The sequence below is a fragment of the Trichomycterus rosablanca genome, chromosome 9 (genome assembly GCF_030014385.1).
Source record: "Trichomycterus rosablanca isolate fTriRos1 chromosome 9, fTriRos1.hap1, whole genome shotgun sequence".
In the NCBI taxonomy this organism is placed as follows: Eukaryota; Metazoa; Chordata; class Actinopteri; order Siluriformes; family Trichomycteridae; genus Trichomycterus; species Trichomycterus rosablanca.
This window is the reverse complement of record NC_085996.1, coordinates 20,735,966-20,756,542: the sequence shown is the minus strand read 5'-3', so window position 1 is coordinate 20,756,542 and position 20,577 is coordinate 20,735,966. Positions and strand designations below refer to the sequence as shown.

The 20,577-nt window shown below is 39.1% G+C and overlaps 1 protein-coding gene across 1 annotated transcript in view; it reads left to right on the top strand.

The window, feature by feature from the left end:
• The window catches only part of cdc42bpab (CDC42 binding protein kinase alpha (DMPK-like) b), a 130,790-nt gene that overhangs the window by 23,554 nt on the left and 86,659 nt on the right, over positions 1 to 20,577 (top strand). The window lies entirely within an intron of this gene.

Here is a 20,577-nt window from a genome sequence, read left to right as displayed (position 1 = left end):
ATTTAAAGAGATGTTACCTATTTTTGAATAATCCTGAAAAGAGCTAAGTGGGTAGCACTGTCGCCTCACAGCAAGAAGGTCCTGGGTTCGATCCCCAGATGGGGCGGTCCGGGCCCTTTCTGTGTGCAGTTTGCATGTTCTCCCTGTGTCCGGGCGGGTTTCCTCCGGGGTGCTCCGGTTTCCTCCCACAGTCCAAAGACATGCAAGTTAGGTTAATTGGAGACACTAAATTGTCCATGACTACGTTATATTTAACCTTGTGAACTGATGAATCTTGTGTAAGTTTCCTGTCATGAATGTAACCAAAGTGTAAAACATGACGTTAAAATCCTAATAAACGGCCGCTCAGGTGGCGCAGCGGTAAAAAGACACGCTGCAACCAGGGCTGGATTCTGAATACCTCGTATCGAATCGAGCTCTGCCTCACCGGTTCGAGGCTGAGTGGCTGTATGAGCAACGATTGGCCGGTTGCTCAGTTGGGGGGCGGGACAAAGAACCGGATGTGGGTCTCTCTCTGTCAGAATACGATTACGACCTCTGCCGGCTGATTAGAGGCGCCTGCACAGAGATGAGGAAGAGCGCCCTTAGGGTGTGTCTCTCCGCATGCAAAGCTAGGTGGCGCCAAACTCATCAATGTGTGGGTGGCAAAAATAGTGGTGATATGCTTTGTTTGGTTTTCACCAGACATGATGCTGTGTAAGATGACCAAACATCTCCATCATGGTCCCATCAGTCCAAAGGATTTTGTTCCAAATTTTTGTGGTATGTTCAGATGCAGTTTTCCAAGCCTGAGTCGTGCCACCTTTTTATTGTAGTTTTTCTTTCTAGCAACCCTTTAATAAAAGCTATAATTGTTTTGTCTTTTACTATGCTGTCATGATCATCAACATTTTATGTTCTTACAGAGGCTTGTAGGTCATGTGATGTAGATCCTGGGTTTTCTGTCTTTGAGCCTTAAACGGTCTGAACTTGTACTGAATTTGCCGGGACACCCACTCCTGGGAAGACTGCCAAATGTCTTGAATGCTTAGCATTTGTAAACAGTCTTTCTCACTATAGAATGCTGAATTCCAAATAGTTTGGACATGGCGTTCAAGCAACAACTGCTTTGCTGAGGTTGTGGCTTGAAAACATAAAATAGACAAAGGTCCATCTTTTATAGACAGCATAGGGACAGCATGTTGGACACCCCAGTATAAAAACATGGGGATTTATATGCTGGCACCTCATTTTTTCAGCTTTAACAGCCTTTAATCTTCTGGAACACTTCTCACAAGATTTTTCATTACAAGATTGCATCTGTAGTAATTTGTGCAAATTTGTGTGGTCATGCATTGATGCTTGGTCAAAAAGTTCTGCCTCTCAAATGATGTTCTGTTTCATCCCAAAGGTGTTCATTTGGGGTAGGGTCAAGGCTTTGTGCAAGCAACTGAAGTTCCTCCACACATGTCAAGCCATGTTTTTATGAACATTGCTTTGTGCACAAGTCATGGTGAAACAGGAAATCAGCCTTTTCCAAACCTTTCGCATACTTTTGAGCATATGGTATATTTCTTTATGCTGTCTATTGTGGTCAAAGCTAACATATGTTTATCATACTTCTGTACAGGCTATCTGATGCAGGGAGAACATAATGAGAATAAATGGGGTAAAAAAATCTACATTTAGCATAACTAGCACTGACAGTCAAGGACCAGCTTGCTTCATTTAAAAGCGTAATTGTTTTGTGGTGGAGTATGTATAAACACAAACGTCTAGTGATCCACTGCAGCGGGGCTGATCTGGGTTTAATTGAAGATTTTATTGACTTTCCTAAATTAGTTTGGAAGTCCGGATCAATGGCCAAAATAGCAAAATGTTGGAAAACCATGGTTGACACTGCAGTTTAATGTTTACTAGTAATCAGATGGATCACTGTCATATTTCTAATTATGTGATAAGCCATGTAATTATCTAGTTTCTAATGATCTGATAAGTCATGTAATTATCCAAATGGTCATGAAAACAGCATATTTGATATTTGAAACTGAAGTGAGGCCATACTCACTATATCAAATCTTCGATAAGGCCAGTGATTGGGTTATTGGGTTTTTCAGTAAAGTACACAAGCCCACTACACCTGAGATCCAGGGTTTGAATCTAAGCAGTGCTCTTGGCCGGTCAGGCGTCTGTACAGACATGATTGACCAATGTCCGAGCGCAGGGGATGGCCAAAACAGCCTAATTATTCGAAGGTGCTCTTAGTGCCAGTCCCAACCCTGGATAAAAGTAGGTGGGTTGGACCAGGAATGGCATCCATTGTGCCAAATCTGATGTGTGGACCAGACTCTCAGTGGAAACCCCTAATATAATGAGAGGAGCCCAAAATAAAACAAAACAAAAATGCTCAGTTGTCAGATTTCAATTAGATTTTTTAACATTTAGAATTTACTAAGGATAAGCAAAGCCTGTCAAGTATCTATTTACAATTGTCAAGTAACATGTGGAGTGTTAACTTCATTTAAACACATAGTTTTCTGTAAAGCAGAAAGTCTTTTTAAAACCATTTATGATGTGATTTATGATCACCTGTTTACACATGGGTGTAATATCAATATATACAAATATCTCTAAAGCATAAACAAAGATTTGTATATGCCTTTTATATATGCCCTACATGTGTACCACGTCAGTATTCATAGTGTATCGGTATCCACAGTGTACCAACACACTATGAATACTGACAAATACACTATAAAATATATAGAAGAGATGCAAACATTGCCACCTTATAGAACATTAGCATGCATAAGCATGGATGGTCAGTCGAATAACTTCAGCATTCAAAATGTACAATTTAACCAAAGCTAAATGCTGTCCATATTAATATAACGTGTTAATAGAGCATGGTCAGCAACAGTGCTTGAAGTGGGGAAAAAGTGCCAGTACTCTGCTTGTTTACATATTGACTTATTCTACAATACGAACAGCTACAAGGAAATCTTCACCTCAGTACCCCCCAAAAAAGCACTTGCACTTAAAAACGCAATATAAGTTAGGAAAAAAACAATTAAAACTCTATATTCTCATAGTTACACAAACACTCTAACCACCATATGCACAAGTAAAGAAAGCAAGTTGACCCACCACTTTGACGTTTAAATCTATTAGCTAGCCATGATAATAGCCATAGCAGCTTACATGGTGTTAAGAATTAAACAAACAAACAAACAAACATATTGACTTGTGTATCAGCTCTTATCAGCAAATAAATACGTATTTTTAGACTACTATTAATGTTACTTGTCTTGTACTAGACTTGAACCTAAAACTGATATGAAGAGGGCAAAAAAAGTAGCATAAGCTTGTGAAAAGTACACATAGAAAAGTCATGATATGCCAAAGAGTAAAATGTAGACATGCCTGTAAGTATCGGCTCTTTTTAAGCACTGGTCAGCAGTGTCCTTTCTTTGTTTTTTTGTTAAGAAAAAACATCACACACATCCACAGTTACGAAGTTTAATGTCATTTAAATATATAGACATATGCTATTCTGAACTGATGCTTATGTAAAATACATAATTGTTTTTTTAAATTTGCTTAAAACCAAAACACGCTATTTACCGAGAGAATGCATCAGAGAACAGAATTTCTCATAACACAGGAGTGCAGAATTGCAGAAATTTTAATGCTGTTAGATCAGACTGCAGCCCAATAAAGGCTTCCTTGACATATTGTTGATGTGTGTGCTAACGGTAGCTTTACAGATTACTAAAATATCAGTTCTCAGCTGTCGGAAATGGATTTTCAGTGAATTTTTTTGCACCAACAGTTAATTGGGCGGCACGGTGGCTCAGTGGGTAGCACTGTCGCCTCACAGCAAGAAGGTCCTGGATTCGATCCCCAGGTGGGGTGGTCTGGGTCTTATCTGTGTGGAGTTTGCATGTTCTCCCCGTGTCTGCGTGGGTTTCTTCCAGGAGCTTCCATTCCAAAGACGTGCAAGTGAGGTGAATTGAAGATATAAAATTGGCCATGACTGTGTTTGACTAAACTTGTGAACTGATAAATCTTGTATAACCAGTAACTACCTGTTTTGTCGCGAATGTAACCAAAGTGTGTAAAATATGGTGTTAAAATCCTAATAAATAAATAAATAAAATGTTTAATATTCTTGATACATAACAATCAAATGTACACAAAGGCGGTTTGTGTGCACCTGGGTTTGAATGGGCTCAACATTCCTTATTATGGCAATGCATCCTTACAGTTAAAGATTAGAGATTTACCTTACTAACTACTAATTCTTGAGCATGAGCAACATGTTAAAAGCGTTTAATTTTCTAAAAGGTTTATAACCCACTAATGTGACTGCTGCAACAAAGTCAGTACAAATAAACACTGTGTCAGTGTTCTGTGGTTAGGTGGATGTGGGGCAAATTTTCATAGCCTTTGCATACAGTAGGTTTTCTAATTCTTGGAAAAGCAGCTCCCAGATTCAGTCTTAACTTGTATTAGTTGTATCCAGGAAAGAAGTGCAAATGTAAACAAAGAAAAATCAATTACACAAAATTATTGCAGTACTCACTATAAGCGTGTGCTGCCTGGGATGAAACCCAGTTTATTCAAATGAGGACAATTTGTACATTCTTGTACATATTTAATCTGCTTCATATCTTCATGCAATTTTCAGACCCTACAATTTTAATTTTAGTTTTAGTTTTTTTTTTTAATGAAAATTAAAAACTTAAATTCACATTATGTGTAGGTTATTTTAAATGCTGTTATACTGTAAGTTCATTATTATGTAGAATAGTTCACCAAGGTAATGCAAAACATATACATTTTCTATGTTTAAAAAAATAGACAGAAATTTACTAGAATAATTGTACATTTCAATTTGTGAGTTAAACCGAAGAGCCAAAACATTACAACAATCCCTCAAAAAAGTTTATAGCATTGTTATTTTGTAACAGTTGTTCATGTGACAGGGTTATATTAAATGTTGGGCTGATGGTAGTTATTTGTAGTACATGTGTTAAATGCAGCAAATATGATCTGTGTAAAGACCTGGCCAAATTGTTATGACCAAATGACTGGTTACCCACCTGCAGTGATCTGAGACAGGTCTCTGACAGGTCATTTGGCAGCCAAGACCCATTGATGCCAGAAGATATTAAGGCTATTGTGTCTAGTACAGACCAACCAAAGTGCTTCTGTGGTTAAATTGCAGATAATTTTAATACTGGTGATGACGTACAGGTGTCACAATACACATTGCATCAAACACTTGTGTGTTCTGTGTAACTCCTGTTCTCCATCAGCTTAATGTAGCCAGTGTGGCGGTAATGTAGAGCAGTTACATAAGCATGAATGACCAATCAAGTTCAGCAGTCAAAATGCACAATTTAACCAAGGTATGTCTGTAGCTAGCAGTTTATTACAAAATGCTGGCCATATTAACATGACATGTTAATAGAGCATGGTCAGGAGCAGTGCTTAAAGTGGGGAATATGATCAGCATAAGGACCTGAGTGACTTTTATGGCCATACGCTGGGTTATCCGCTTGCAGTGGTCCAGGGAGAAACAAGCCACAGACAGCTGACGGGTCATTTGGCAGCCAAGACCTATTAACGCCACAGGATATGAAGGCTGTGGTGTCTAGTACTGACCAACAATGATGTTTCTATGGTTAAATTGCAGATAATTTTGAAGCTGGTGATGATGTAAAAGTGTTACAACTCTTTTCTTTTTTCTTCCTAACTCCTGTCTGTCATCAGCTTAATGTAGCCAGTGTGGCAGTAATGTAGAGCAGTTACATAAGCATGGATAACCAATCGAATTAGACAATTTAACCAAGGTATGTCTGTAGCTAGCAGTTTATTACAAAATGCTGGCCGTATTAACATGACATGTTAATAGAGCATGGTCAGGTGCAGTGTTTAAAGTTGGGAATATGATCAGCATAAGGACCTGAGTGACTTTTATGGCCATACGCTGGGTTATCCACTTGCAGTGGTCCAGGGAGAGACAAGCCACAGACAGCTGACAGGTTGTTTTTATGCCAGAGGATATGAAGGCTATGGTGTCTGGTATTGACCAACAAAGATGCATCTGTGGTTAAATTGCAGATAATTTTAATATTGGTGATGACATAAAGGTGTCACAAAACACAAAACTGGACATCTAAGCAATGGAAAAATGTCAGCTGGTTTGACCACCAGTTTTCTCCAAGATTATGTGGACCGCTGGGCATATGTATATTGTTTACCCATGGAAAAAATGGCATGTTGTGGGCCGATCTACCCCTCAACGTACAGAAGTTGAAGGACCTGTTGGTAATGCCATAGTACCTGATACCACAGGACTCAGACGTTATGTGGAGTCTTGGCACTGTTGTTTGGCTTATGTGTGTACCTTTTGTCTTACTAAATGATTATGTCCTAAAAAGACTAAGCACCTTTAATCTACATAAGTGATTAGTGCCTTCTAATTGCCTTCTAGTGTCATTAATGTGCTACACTTATGAATGTGGGTTTTCTTTAAAGAAGAATTATCAGTGCTTTGTCAGCTTAATTCTGGCTGTATCCTAAATCCAGCTGTTTATCTAATCGATATATCAGTTCTTCAAAAAGTTTCCGCACTTTTATATTTTGGTTGGAAACGGTGAGGGTGGGAGGAGTAGTAATTGTTCGTGTCTGAGAGACTGAGAGAGAGCTTATAGTCTGGATTTAGCACCATCTGATTTCCACCTTTTTGGATGCTCAAAGAAGCTTTAAGGTGAAGAAGATTTTCATGTGATGAGGCTGCACGCTCAACCAAAACCATTTTTTGCTGATGGCATTAAAAAGTTGGTATGATGCTGAGAAAAAAGCATTAGAAGGTGACCATGTAGAAAAGTGTTTATTAAATTCTTAATTAATAGAGTTTGAAAAAGTGCAAAAACATTTTGAAGAACCCTTATACAAATAATTAACATTTATTTACTAGTATGAATATATACTTATGAGAGAGTATATACTTATGAATGCTTCTTTTTTTATTCTGTCAAACATCACAGAGTGACATAAAACACTGCAACAGAGCACACAGATGCTTTGTCACAGCATAATTAAGATTTTTGGCATTGTCTCATTGTCTGCATTTTTCTCAAATGAGCATTCACACTAAAGTCCTGACACCGTCTAGATTTTTATCACCTTGTTTGTCTTTCTTGATTGTGTCTTCCTATATGATTTGTGAATATCCTGTTTGTGCTTTCCAATGTCAAAACACTCATGATCTTTTCCTGCTCATCTCTCGCTCTCAGTGAAACATGCATGACCCTATTATGCAGGATCATATTGCTTTAGTTTTGGTGCCTTAGGCAGTCGGTGTAGCATTAAAACCAATTTAATGCCCCACTGCATGTACGCCCAGTATGAACATGGTCCTCAGCCACGTTTCTCTATATATGGTCATTAGGAATGATTTGCAGGTTTCAGCTTTTCATGATAGTCGTGTCTGTCACTCCCTACAAACTGTAGCTCTTAGCTCTCACTGGCACAAATTATAGACTTTCAGTTCTGCTGTGGAGTTTGGCCAGCTGCTCTCTTTTAATATCGCTGACCAGCTTTACGTCGCATTCTACCGATGAATGAAAGTCCACTGCTTTGGTTATTTATTCACAGCGTGCCACTGTCTACTCAATATAAATCATTATGGAGTTATTTGTGCAGTTCTTGCTGCCCCTGAAGTCTTGTGTATAATTGCTACAGCTGTCATTGGCAGACAGGCCTGATTTTATTTACTTAATTCTCAGGAGGGATGTTAAGGGCATGACCTTAATTATTACTGTGCTTAGTAAAAATGAAGACAGAAATTGAAAACTATTAGAAAGAATCAGACAAAATACGTTTGGAATCACACGTAAACAGTTGAGGCATTATAGCAGGTTGAGATAAAATATTGTGTTAATATTCAACCCCCCTTCATCTTAAACAGTAGTATGATGTAAAATGAATGAAATTGCATAACAAAGGATTTTAGTAAATGTTCTTTTTTTACACACAAGCAATTTTGTCAATACTTTGATGTAATTTTGAATTTAAATTAAAGAAACATTTAGTTTTCTAGACGAAGGTCTATAATCACTATTATAAAACCCTCAGCCTCATTATTGGTGGAACATCATTTTGCCCTAATAATGTCTAATAAGTGATTTTGCTAAGTGTTAACAAGCTTCTGACACCACACATGTGGAATCTTCACCCATTTATTATTTTTGTGCAAAACCATCCAGTTCATTCAGGTTTCATGGCTTTTGGGCTGCCGCTGCCGTCTTTAAGTCCCACCGAAGATTTTCTGTGGGATTTAAATCTGGACACTGAGAAGGTCACTTGGATAGAATTATTACACATAAAAACAAAAGCTGGTTTGTGTCAGTATGGAGTCTGACAATGTTAAACTCTGCCCTTGTGGATCTGTGTGTAATGTTAGTTTTATTGCAAAAATGATGTGGATATTTTGCATCATGAATCAGTATAAAGGTAAAACTCAACTTATCATGTTATAATCAAATTTATTTGTATAGCACTTTTTGCAATGGACATTGTCGCGAAGCAACTTTACAGAATCCAGGACCGACAGACAAATATATACAGTGTATCACAAAAGTGAGTACACCCCTCACATTTCTGCAGATATTTAAGTATATCTTTTCATGGGACAACACTGACAAAATGACACTTTGACACAATGAAAAGTAGTCTGTGTGCAGCTTATATAACAGTGTAAATTTATTCTTCCCTCAAAATAACTCAATATACAGCCATTAATGTCTAAACCACCGGCAACAAAAGTGAGTACACCCCTTAGTGAAAGTTCCTGAAGTGTCAATATTTTGTGTGGCCACCATTATTTCCCAAAACTGCCTTAACTCTCCTGGGCATGGAGTTTACCAGAGCTTCACAGGTTGCCACTGGAATGCTTTTTCACTCCTCCATGACGACATCACGGAGCTGGCGGATATTCGAGACTTTGCGCTCCTCCACCTTCCGCTTGAGGATGCCCCAAAGATGTTCTATTGGGTTTAGGTCTGGAGACATGCTTGGCCAGTCCATCACCTTTACCCTCAGCCTCTTCAATAAAGCAGTGGTCGTCTTAGAGGTGTGTTTGGAGTCATTATCATGCTGGAACACTGCCCTGCGACCCAGTTTCTGGAGGTAGGGGATCATGCTCTGCTCAGTATTTCACAGTACATATTGGAGTTCATGTATCCCTCAATGAAATGTAACTCCCCAACACCTGCTGCACTCATGCATCCCCAGACCATGGCATTCCCACCACCATGCTTGACTGTAGGCATGACACACTTATCTTTGTACTCCTCACCTGATTGCCGCCACACATGCTTGAGACCATCTGAACCAAACAAATTAATCTTGGTCTCATCAGACCATAGTACATGGTTCCAGTAATCCATGTCCTTTGTTGACATGTCTTCAGCAAACTGTTTGCGGGCTTTCTTGTGTAGAGACTTCAGAAGAGGCTTCCTTCTGGGGTGACAGCCATGCAGACCAATTTGATGTAGTGTGCGGCGTATGGTCTGAGCACTGACAGGCTGACCCCCCACCTTTTCAATCTCTGCAGCAATGCTGACAGCACTCCTGCGCCTATCTTTCAAAGACAGCAGTTGGATGTGACGCTGAGCACGTGCACTCAGCTTCTTTGGACGACCAACGCGAGGTCTGTTCTGAGTGGACCCTGCTCTTTTAAAACGCTGGATGATCTTGGCCACTGTGCTGCAGCTCAGTTTCAGGGTGTTGGCAATCTTCTTGTAGCCTTGGCCATCTTCATGTAGCGCAACAATTCGTCTTTTAAGATCCTCAGAGAGTTCTTTGCCATGAGGTGCCATGTTGGAACTTTCAGTGACCAGTATGAGAGAGTGTGAGCGCTGTACTACTAAATTGAACACACCTGCTCCCTATGCACACCTGAGACCTAGTAACACTAACAAATCACATGACATTTTGGAGGGAAAATGACAAGCAGTGCTCAATTTGGACATTTAGGGGTGTAGTCTCTTAGGGGTGTACTCACTTTTGTTGCCGGTGGTTTAGACATTAATGGCTGTATATTGAGTTATTTTGAGGGAAGAATAAATTTACACTGTTATATAAGCTGCACACAGACTACTTTTCATTGTGTCAAAGTGTCATTTTGTCAGTGTTGTCCCATGAAAAGATATACTTAAATATCTGCAGAAATGTGAGGGGTGTACTCACTTTTGTGATACACTGTAATAACTACAATAATGTTGTCAGGAAAAGCCTTAATCTACCGACTGCAACTTTATTTTTTGATTATCATGTCTAGTTAGTGCTTGTAATGAATAGTTTTGGACACTTAAACATAAGGTTGCTGGACATCCTATTACACAATTTTACATAATTACATAATTTTTATAATTTGTATAATTTTACATAAGTACATAACTTTTACCTCAATTTTCCCCCATGGGGATCAATAAAGGAATCTTATCTTATAACCATCGACACTGATATTGCCCCCTTCTCCCCTTTGTAGCTATAACAGTCTTCACTCATCTGAAAATGCTTTCCACAAGCTTTCGTCTTTGAGTTTGTCTTTGCAAAAATAGCATTTCTGAGGTCAGGCACTGATGTAGTACATGTTTCAAATCATACCAAATATGTTCATTTGGGCTGAGGTCAGGGCTCTGTGCAGGGTACTGGAGCTCCTTCAGATCTGTTTATCAAACCATGTTTTGTGGACCTTGCTTGGTGCACAGGGTTCAGTTAGGGCTGGGCGATATGACTAAAAAACTCATATATCTCAATATGCTTTAGAGAAGTGGCGATATACGATATGATAAAAACTTTAACAATGTATAATCAATATTTATTTGTAACACCAAAAAGAGCATGCTGTATTATAACTGTACTTATCAAACTGTATAAGTTATATTTAAAATAATAATAATAAACATAAGACAGTTGCACATCCAGCATACAGCTTGTAACTTAAGTAAGGTCGGTTGCTTCCAACATAAAAACAACTTTGTAGTGACATCAGTTATCTGTGGAAATGTGGTGAAAATGTTGAGCCATGAGTTAGCAAAGAAAAAGGCTGTGGAAGTGAGAGACACCATGACAGAGTGAGGTAGACCTGAGTGTGTGTGATGAACGTAGTGAATGTAGTGGCATACACAGACAACAGTGGGCTGTGTGTGTGTGTATGTGTGTGTGTGTGTGTATCCAAGGCATACTCGATATAACGAATATAGTCATTTTCAATATCAAGTAAAAAATACTATCGAATATATTGATATTTGCAATATACTGCCCAGCCCTAGGTGCAGTCATGCTGAAAGAGTTAAGGGCCTTCTCTAAACTGTAGTTAAAGTCTAAAGGCAAAAGCATATGTGATGTATATTTTTTACTTTATACACCTGTGAGCAGTAGGTAGGACTGAAACACTCAAACATAATAATTTGAAGTAGGGTCCACATACTTTTGACGATACTGTGTATTTTGATGGGACGATATATGCCTGTGAGTTATCATTAACTGTCGACTAATAAGAGTTGTTTTTCGGTAAAAAAAAAAAAATGTCAAAATTAGCATCTCTAGCTCTGACGAAACATCAAGATGTTGTTGTTTTAAAGCTCCTACTGACAACATTAGTGTAATTATTATAAGAAGATAAGCAGAGATCTGGAGTAGCTGATTCACTTTCTGAATGAATATGGAAGGGAGGTAGTCAAAATACTCAGAGGGAACTAGGGCTGGACGATATGGCTAAAATTTATATCACGATATAACTCCTAATTTCGGTCGATACGATATAATTCCGATATCGATATGAATAACACAAATGTCAGAAAAACTGCCAAAAACACCAAAATTGGATGGCTGTACCTGCAAACCTGTTTTCTGGCAAGAAATACAAGCTGAATTAGTCCTTCCTCTCTTATCAGCTATTTCATCTGCTTCTTTTTCAACTGTAGACCGTGGCAAAGCCAGACAATTTCCATAGGGGTGGCCAAACTGAGACCATTGCTCACACAGGGGTGGCACAGAAACTATTTTTGTATGTGGCTAGTAGCTGTTGATCTATTAGTGTTTTGGTCACACACTCATTTACCTATACAGGCAGTGAGTGCCATGTAGAATTACATCGAGCCTAGCATAATAAGCTTTTTATTTTTTCTCATTTTCCCTGTGAAAAACTAAAATATAGCCTATAACCTTAACAGAATTTCAAAGATATTCCTTTGCAATACTTGATCATTTGATTGCAAACTTGTGTGTACTGATGAGACTCATTTGAACCCCAGAACATGCCAGTGTGAATGCATGGAAAACTAATTTTAATTTTCTTTCAAGAATATGACACATTCTGACCAGCACTATTAAGCCAAATCCGCATTGAAAATTGACTTTACTTTTAATATCCTTCTACAATGCTGGGGCTTCTTAAAACTGAATATTCTCTTTTCAATAGAAGTGTTATTTAAATGCTATTAAATTGTTTTTGAAAAAAAACCCCGCCCAATTAGGAGGAAAACAGCCCAATCTGGCAACAGTGGAACGCGAATATCCCGTTGGTGCCTTTATTCGTAGCGCGCCACAACTAATAAGAAGTAATATTAATAACTGGTATTAGTACTCAGTAGTAGTACTTTTTCTGTAATTGTGTTGGTGCTTGACATTTATGTTGAGTGTGTAACTGCACTGTTTTGATGGAGAACTACTCGCTTGAGGTGCGCTGTTGAATTGCGTCCCTGTTGGAACACCTGCGAGCAGAAATGCTTCCGCAAAAAAGTAACACGGGCAAAGCGCACTGACGTAATGCATATCGATCGAATTTGTTTAAAAATCATATCACCGTTATTGAAACATTTTCTATCGCGATATATATCGATATCGAATTATTGTCCAGCACTAGAGGGAACCTATGTGAACGTGATTAGAACACACCAAACTCCTTATAGACTTGTGCCCTACGTAAGGCACTCTACCCTCTGGATGGTAGCAGGGAAGCCATTCCCAGGTCTTTCATTCTACTTGAGACGGCATTTTTGTGCTATTACCTCATTGCGGCCGTAAATAATCTTTCTTATGGCTTCCAGATGTCCCTGCACAAGAGCTCCAGGACAGCACACACTCTCACACACACACGTACACACACACAAATGCGTACATTTGCTGATTTGTAGGCCTCTGAGTTAGCATCTCTGTCTGCACACACTCAAATCTAAGGGAAGACAAATAGACAGCAGCATGCACTGTTTCTCATGAATGTACAGATACGCACACTCAATCATTCAGACTGTGAGAAATACAGACATGTTTATCATATGCTGCACCGCTTCAGGGCCCCGGGGCCTGGGTTTGATTCTTTACCTTTCTTTGTTGCCTTTGAGGATTTTGGCATCTTTTCTCAGTGACTGTGTGGGTTTCCTATGGGTACTTTATTTTCCTCCCACCCTTCCAAAACAGTCCAGTAGCTGAAGTGGCTGTTATAAATTGGCCCAGAGTGTGAGTAAACGTCTGACTGTGTGATCTCCTAAGATACACCAATTAGGCATAACATTATGACCACCTTTCTAATATCGCCCTTCAGCTGTGATGCACTGTGTATTCTGACACCTTTCTATCAGAACCAGCATTAACTTCTTCAGCAATTTAAGCTGCAGTAGCTCGTCTGTTGGATCGGACCACACGGGCCAGCCTTCGCTCCCCACATGCATTAATGAACCTTGGCCGCCCATGACCCTGTCTACCTGTTTACCACTTTTCCTTCCCTGGACCACTTTTGATAAATACTGACCACTGCAGACCGGGAACACCCCACAAGAGCTGCAGTTTTGGAGATGCTCTGACTCAGTCGTCTAGCCATCACAATTTTGCCCTTGTCAAACTCACTTAAATCCTTACGCTTGTCCATTTTTCCTGCTTCTAACACATCAACTCTGAGGATAAAATGTTCACTTGCTGCCTAATATTTCCCACCCACTAACAGGTGCCACAATAAAGAGATAATCAGTGTTATTCAATTCACCTGTCAGTTTTCATAATGTTATGCCTGGTCGGTGTATATTAGTGCGCTGTTCATTCATGTTCCATTGTTTCCAGTTAGAATTCAGATCCACCATGTGTCTGATAAATAAAGGATAAAGCAGTGATTGGGGATAAATAAAGGAGTACCGTCATAATGTCTGTTTCTACTGCTCAGTTTTGGTTTTGGTCTATTCACTTAAATTTTCAGCTTTTATTAGAAAATAATCTAAAGTTTAACAACATTGGATGCAGCTCACAGCGGTTTTGATAGACTGGTGTCTGGACAGTAAAAATGATGTTTTATTTGATCTGTCTTGTAACTTTTAAAGTATAATGGCAGAAATATCATGACAGCAGATCACTATTCAACCAATGGGAAAAAATAGTGTAGAATCAAGAGTTACTGAGCTGTTTTGGGTCTTACTGGAAAGCCATTCATTTTTGGGACGCACCCTTAAAAGCTCAGAAAGACTTGGACTTGCGTCTACCCACAGTGCTTATGGATTGAAATAGATTCTTTAGAAATGTATATTTGGTCTCTTCTGATTTTCTGTGCTTTAACTTGGAGTCACTGAGCGAGTTTATTGTTAAAAAGACGAACAAGCTTGTGCAAGCTGCATCAAACTTATGTTGAAGGACAGATTATATTTTTCCTTTTGTTTAACGTAACTGGTAGTCTTGTAACATTTTACTATTAGAAAGAATTAGCAGTAATACCAGCAGTGATGTGTTGATGTGATGTGCTGTGTCCTAAATTACATACTGCAGTATGGAAGAGTAAGCTTTTTTAGAAGGTGGCATGTAGACTGGGATGTAGCTACGTGTGCGGTTGCCAACCACTTGTTTTTGATCTCCCAAGATACTGTTATCTCAAGAGAGTTTAGGGCCGCCACTAACGACTATTTTTCTATTAATTAATCTATAGACTATTTTATCAATTAGTCGATTGATCTAAACGATTAATTTTCCTTCAAAAAATGGTAAGTGTTTCACATAAGAAGCTTTTTGTGCTTTGAGCACCGCGGCAACTGCAAAAATCGCGAGCCCAACACAGCAAAGTGCACGGCGGTCTAACAGAACTCGCTGAGAAATATGGTATTCCAAGATCTCCGCGATTAAGAAGCATAATGAAACGATATAGAAGTAAAAGTTTTGCCGCATCTCATGTGAATGCCTCCTAACTGAACTCGCTAAGAAATACGGTATTCCAAGATCTCCACAATTAAGAAGCGTGAAACAATATAGACGTGCAACATGGCGCTAGTGCTGCTGTGGTACCATCAAAGCTTTGCACAGTGTACAAACCACCTATTTGTTTTGTGCCAGTTGTAAGTATTCCCAGACTTTTGATGATTTGGGTCTTTGGAAAACTTTTTTTAGCTTTTTTAACTTTTTTTCTTTTTTTAGCTTTTCTTTAAAAGCTCTCTACAATCGGCCTCTGACTGCTGCAGACGGCATTTTTTAAGACTGCGTTTAATGCCGCCAACCAGTGACTGGACCAAATACGACTTAGGTCATGCACACAGCAAGTAGTGCTGAGGGAAATCATATGAATAATTATACAGTATTTATGGAAACATTGTAGAAATTAAAAAGGATCATTTATAAAGATAGTTTTAAAAACGATGCATCGGCGCATTTCAGCATCAACGTCATTGACTAGGTCGACCAATCGTGGCAGCCCTAAGAGAGTCACACACGGTTCTGCATTATTCACCATCTCTGTACAGGCGTCTTCGGCCAGCCAGCAAAGCTCACAATTGCAGCAGTAATAAGAAATCCCTTCGACCATTTCTCCCGACATACACAGCCAGTCTCTTGGGCCTGGGCGGTCAATATCTCAGCGCTGGTGGCCTAGAACATGAGCCAGAAGTTATTACTCAGAGCACAAATATAAGGATGTAGTTTAAGCACATTCAGTAAACAGACGGGAAAATTGTACAGGATCATTTATAATAGCGGTAAAAAGTATCGTTTAGAGTGGTGCTCTAATGATTTAATGTGCTCAGTTTTAGGCGTGCATGAGTTGTGGGATACTTCTATTTTTACATGTGTTAGAACAAAACATGGAAGTGTTTTGCTAACTGTGGTAAAGCCTTAAATAAAGGCTGTGTGTTGAAGTGATCCGTTTTGCTTTAGTCATTCTGCTTTTTTAGCACTATGTCATGGTTTCAATTGGCACAATTACACGCTGTTGTTAATTACAATTGTGTTCGAGTTGTGTTTTTTGTGCCTCTGCTTCCTATTATATCCCACATAGCGCTCAGTAATCCAGCATGGTGTACGGCTGAAAAAACAAACCTAATTATCTAAAGCCGCTGTTTCCTTTTTCCCACATAATCTCACATAATCTCACTTTGACAAGTGCTTGTGCTGCACAGGTCGAACCCAGACTTAGACGTGCGGCAGAGAACATTAACGGCGATAGAATAAGTTGAACTATCTTTTTTTAATCAACAGTATAAGGGTTCTTCAAAAAGTTTCCACTTTTTTTTTTTTACTCTTTATTAAGAATTTCAAAACCAAATGACATAACTTTTCTACATAGTCACGTTCCTTTGCGATGCATTTTCCCAGCATCGTACCAACATTTTAAAGCCATCAGCAAAAAATGTTTTTGGTTCAGCGTGTAGCCACTGATGCACCGCTGCTTTCACATCATCATCATCACATGAAAATCTTCTTCCCCTTAAAGCTTCTTTGAGCGACCAATTACTCCACCTCCCACATCACCATTTCCAACCAAAATATAAAAGTGCGGAAACTTTCGTACATCCGCTTTGAAATGTATGATCTGTTTATGTAAGGCAGAGGTGTGAGGAACCTTTTACCCACTGGGGGCCAGATTAATAATTACATATCTGGTCATGGGCCACACACTACAATGATGCGACATACAGCCAAATAATATAGGCTTTATAAATACATGATGCTGATTGTATTGTAGTGTTCATATTTGATCTCAGACTTGCTTTATCATAGTTTTAATGTGCCAGCGAGTAAAACTCGAAATCCGTGATAGAATTTTTCGTAGAGTTTTTAATACCCTCTGCCATAAGCCGCTCAGGTGGTGCAGCGGTAAAGTGCACTAGCGCACCAGAGTTGGGGTTTCGAATACATCGTATCGAATCTCAGCTCTGCCTTTCCAACTGGGCTGGACGGCTGCATGAACAACGATTGGCTGTTGTTCAGGGTTAGAGGGTAAGAAAGTCGGATCATAGGTCCTCATAACTGGTGTGACTGCGGCCCCTGCTGGCTGACTGATGGCGACTGCACAGGGCTGAGGAATAATGCTGATGGGGGTGTGGCCCTCCGTACACAGTGCCCGTCAAGTGTATGAACTCGACTCGTGCAGGTGAAAAATGCACTATCTGTACCGACTGTGCGTACCGGCATGTCAGTTGAGAGGCGTCCTGAAGGGTCGAATCAGTATAGAGGACGCAATCAGGGTAATTGGACACGACTAGACTAGGGGATAAAAAATTGGGGGGAAAAAAGAGGGGAAAAAAAAAAATCCTCTGCCATATCACCAATACGGTCATCATTAATGCAGGGACAGAGACGCCTGGGCTGCTTTACTTGCCTTGTTGCTACCGCGACCCTGAAATGGATTATGCGGAACAGATGATTATGATGATAAATTGCATAAAGCCCAGACAATAAAATCTAGGAAATATATGAGGGGCCACATTTGATTGAGCGGGGGGCCGTATATGGCCCACGGGCCGCAGGTTCTCTACCCCTGATCTAAGGTCTACGCTAGAGCTGGACTGTTCATTTATATCTCTGGTGAACTTTGTGTTATTTTACTTTCGCTTTCAGTTTACATCACGATAAAAGAAACAAAGCGCTGCGTGCAAATCAGGAGGCATCGGCTTTGTCATTGCAGTAATAAATGGCGGTCCTGGTGTATTTACAAACATGACATTTTAGTACGCCTGTAGCAGCTGCATTCAAATCCAGCATGGATACACTTTTATGGAATGTGCAACAATAAATCACCCAAAGCACAAATTGCATATACAAACTGTAACTCTGCCAATAGCAGATCTAAATTTTGGTTCAGGTTCTTATTCTAGTTCTGCTATGGATTGGTGTTAAAAATGACCATATTCGATATATCGAGTATGCCTAGGATACACAGGTTACCATTTGAGAACTTTCAAAACAGCACAAAAGCAGTGTTCGCATGTTTTCTTTCGCACATGAGCGGGTCGACGCGTGCATGCACACACATACACCACATGGGCCCACTATTATCAGTGTTTGCCACTATGCTAATTTTCCCCCTTTTTTATTAAGATCATTCCGGTCTACCTCATTAATAACTAATAAGTCAGGAAACTATGGAGAAAAAATGAACTAAGTGGAAAAGGTTTAACATGTTGTATGGAAATGTTTTGGCTTCTGTAGGGGTGATGCGCAACAGAGTAGTTTTGTGCAAAATATGCAGTAAATATTCTACAAATATTCTGGGAACATGAAGGAAATCATTTACAAAAAGTTGATTTTATTCCTAATGGAACAACACATGGATATAGTAGATTTGATCTCAATTTTAAGGAGAGAAGCTCAGGTAAGCAGCGGTTATACTTTTATGCTGCTGTGTGGTTGATCTGGGTCGTGTTGTTTCTGTTTAACGTATGCTTTCATTTTGCAATGACAGCAAAGCATTATCAAATATTCAACTTTTTCGGGATTTTTTTTAATTCTCATTTATTTGAAGTAAAATGGACAGCAGAAATGTAATTGTGAGTTTCTGCTGGTTTGTTGTAATAGTACAAAATATAAACACTCCAAATACAGGCAGTGGCCTGCCATTGTACTTTGTTAAGTTTACTTTATATCGTATCGTATATCGCCACTTCTCAAAAGCATATCGAGATAGGAACTTTTTAGTCATATCGCCCAGCCCTACAGAAGACTAAAATCATACGGAACAGGTGAGTCGCGACCCTTGGGTGGGTCGCAAGCCAAAAAAATCTGTCACAGAGAGAAATAATAATAATTAAATAAACAAATGTTAACAAGCACATTAACACGAAATCAGTGTGTACTCAATGCCCCCTTGTGGAGGCTTTACATTACATTTTGCAAGCCACAGTGGGACCAGATTGCCTCAAATTTTAGTAATTAAGTATATTTAGTTTGTGTTTTGTTTAGATGCATTGTTCGTGTTGCCTGGGTTGTGGTAAAAATCATGGACAAAATGTGGTCATTAAAAAAGTGTGAATAAACCTGATATAGACTAGAGATTTTGCTAACTAGCTTGTGGTGTGTTTTTCTAGCTGAAAAATGTTCTTAATTAAACGATTATACATTTTACAATTACAAATACATTATACAATTATACATTTTTACACAGCAAGAGCTGCCGGGTTTGTTCATTTGTGGATAAAATGTGGAATATGAGGAGTATGATGGTTTTTTACCATGTACAAAAACGTGCTGTTGACTACCACAAAACAAATTCTACATCCCTAAAAGCAGTAGTATAAAACTGTGTTAAAGACGTTTGGGGTTTTCAGGGGAAAAGTATTGAATTTGGAGACTTGGACTGAGCATAGTCTGGCTGCGTAGTCTGTGGTTTACTGGAACGCTAAATGCAAGAGAGCTTTGACTTCCCCACTATTTGAGTGTTTCCATGTGAGCAGAGTCTGTATGTACCCTGTGAGGAGCTCAGCTTGAATTATTTGTTTAATTTTAAAAGGCATTTCCTTTATTCCTGAACTCGGCCTTTATTTTTTTTTAGGCTGCTTAATGATTGCTCGATTAGAGATTTTGGGACTTCACAAAACATGCGACTAGTTTTTTTCTGCACTAGTAAATCTATGGCACGCTTGTACATACATGGCAAAAACATGTGAGCCACATCATCATGTGGTCGGGGTTAGTTAGGACCAGTGGATTGTACTGGAAGGCTTAGGAAGGTCTTAGTGTCCAGACTCCCACGGCACTGGCCAGCGCTATTTACCGCTGTGACACCAGAGCGCCCTATACTACAGTAGACCCTTGACTTACGACTTTAATTGGTTCTGAAGGGCTGTTTTTAGGTCAAAATGTTCGTTAGTTAAACCTATTTTTCCCATAAGAAATAATGTAAACAGAATTAATCCGTGCCAGACCTCCCAAACCACCCCCTTACCTAACCTTCCTAATGTCTTAAATTGTCTTTTTTGTTATAAATACAAGTATATTTTCTCTTCATCTTAAATTATAGAATAGACATTCCTGTAATAAACAATAATAAACAACAATACACAGTAGTACTGTACAGTACATAAAAACATCACATTTCAGTACAGTATGTGTGCTGTACCATACATCATAATAAATTTTCTTCTTTGTTTTAATAAAATGTATCTACCAGAAACAACAATAACCCTTATATTTCTCTATTATTTTCTTCTTTATTTTAATAGTGTTGTATTTTGTAGGTGTAATTGCACGAAAGAAAGAATACTTTACTCAGCCGAATACCTTCTTCTCTCTCACTCACTGTCCCCTCTGTCTGATACACAGTGACAGCTACTGGCA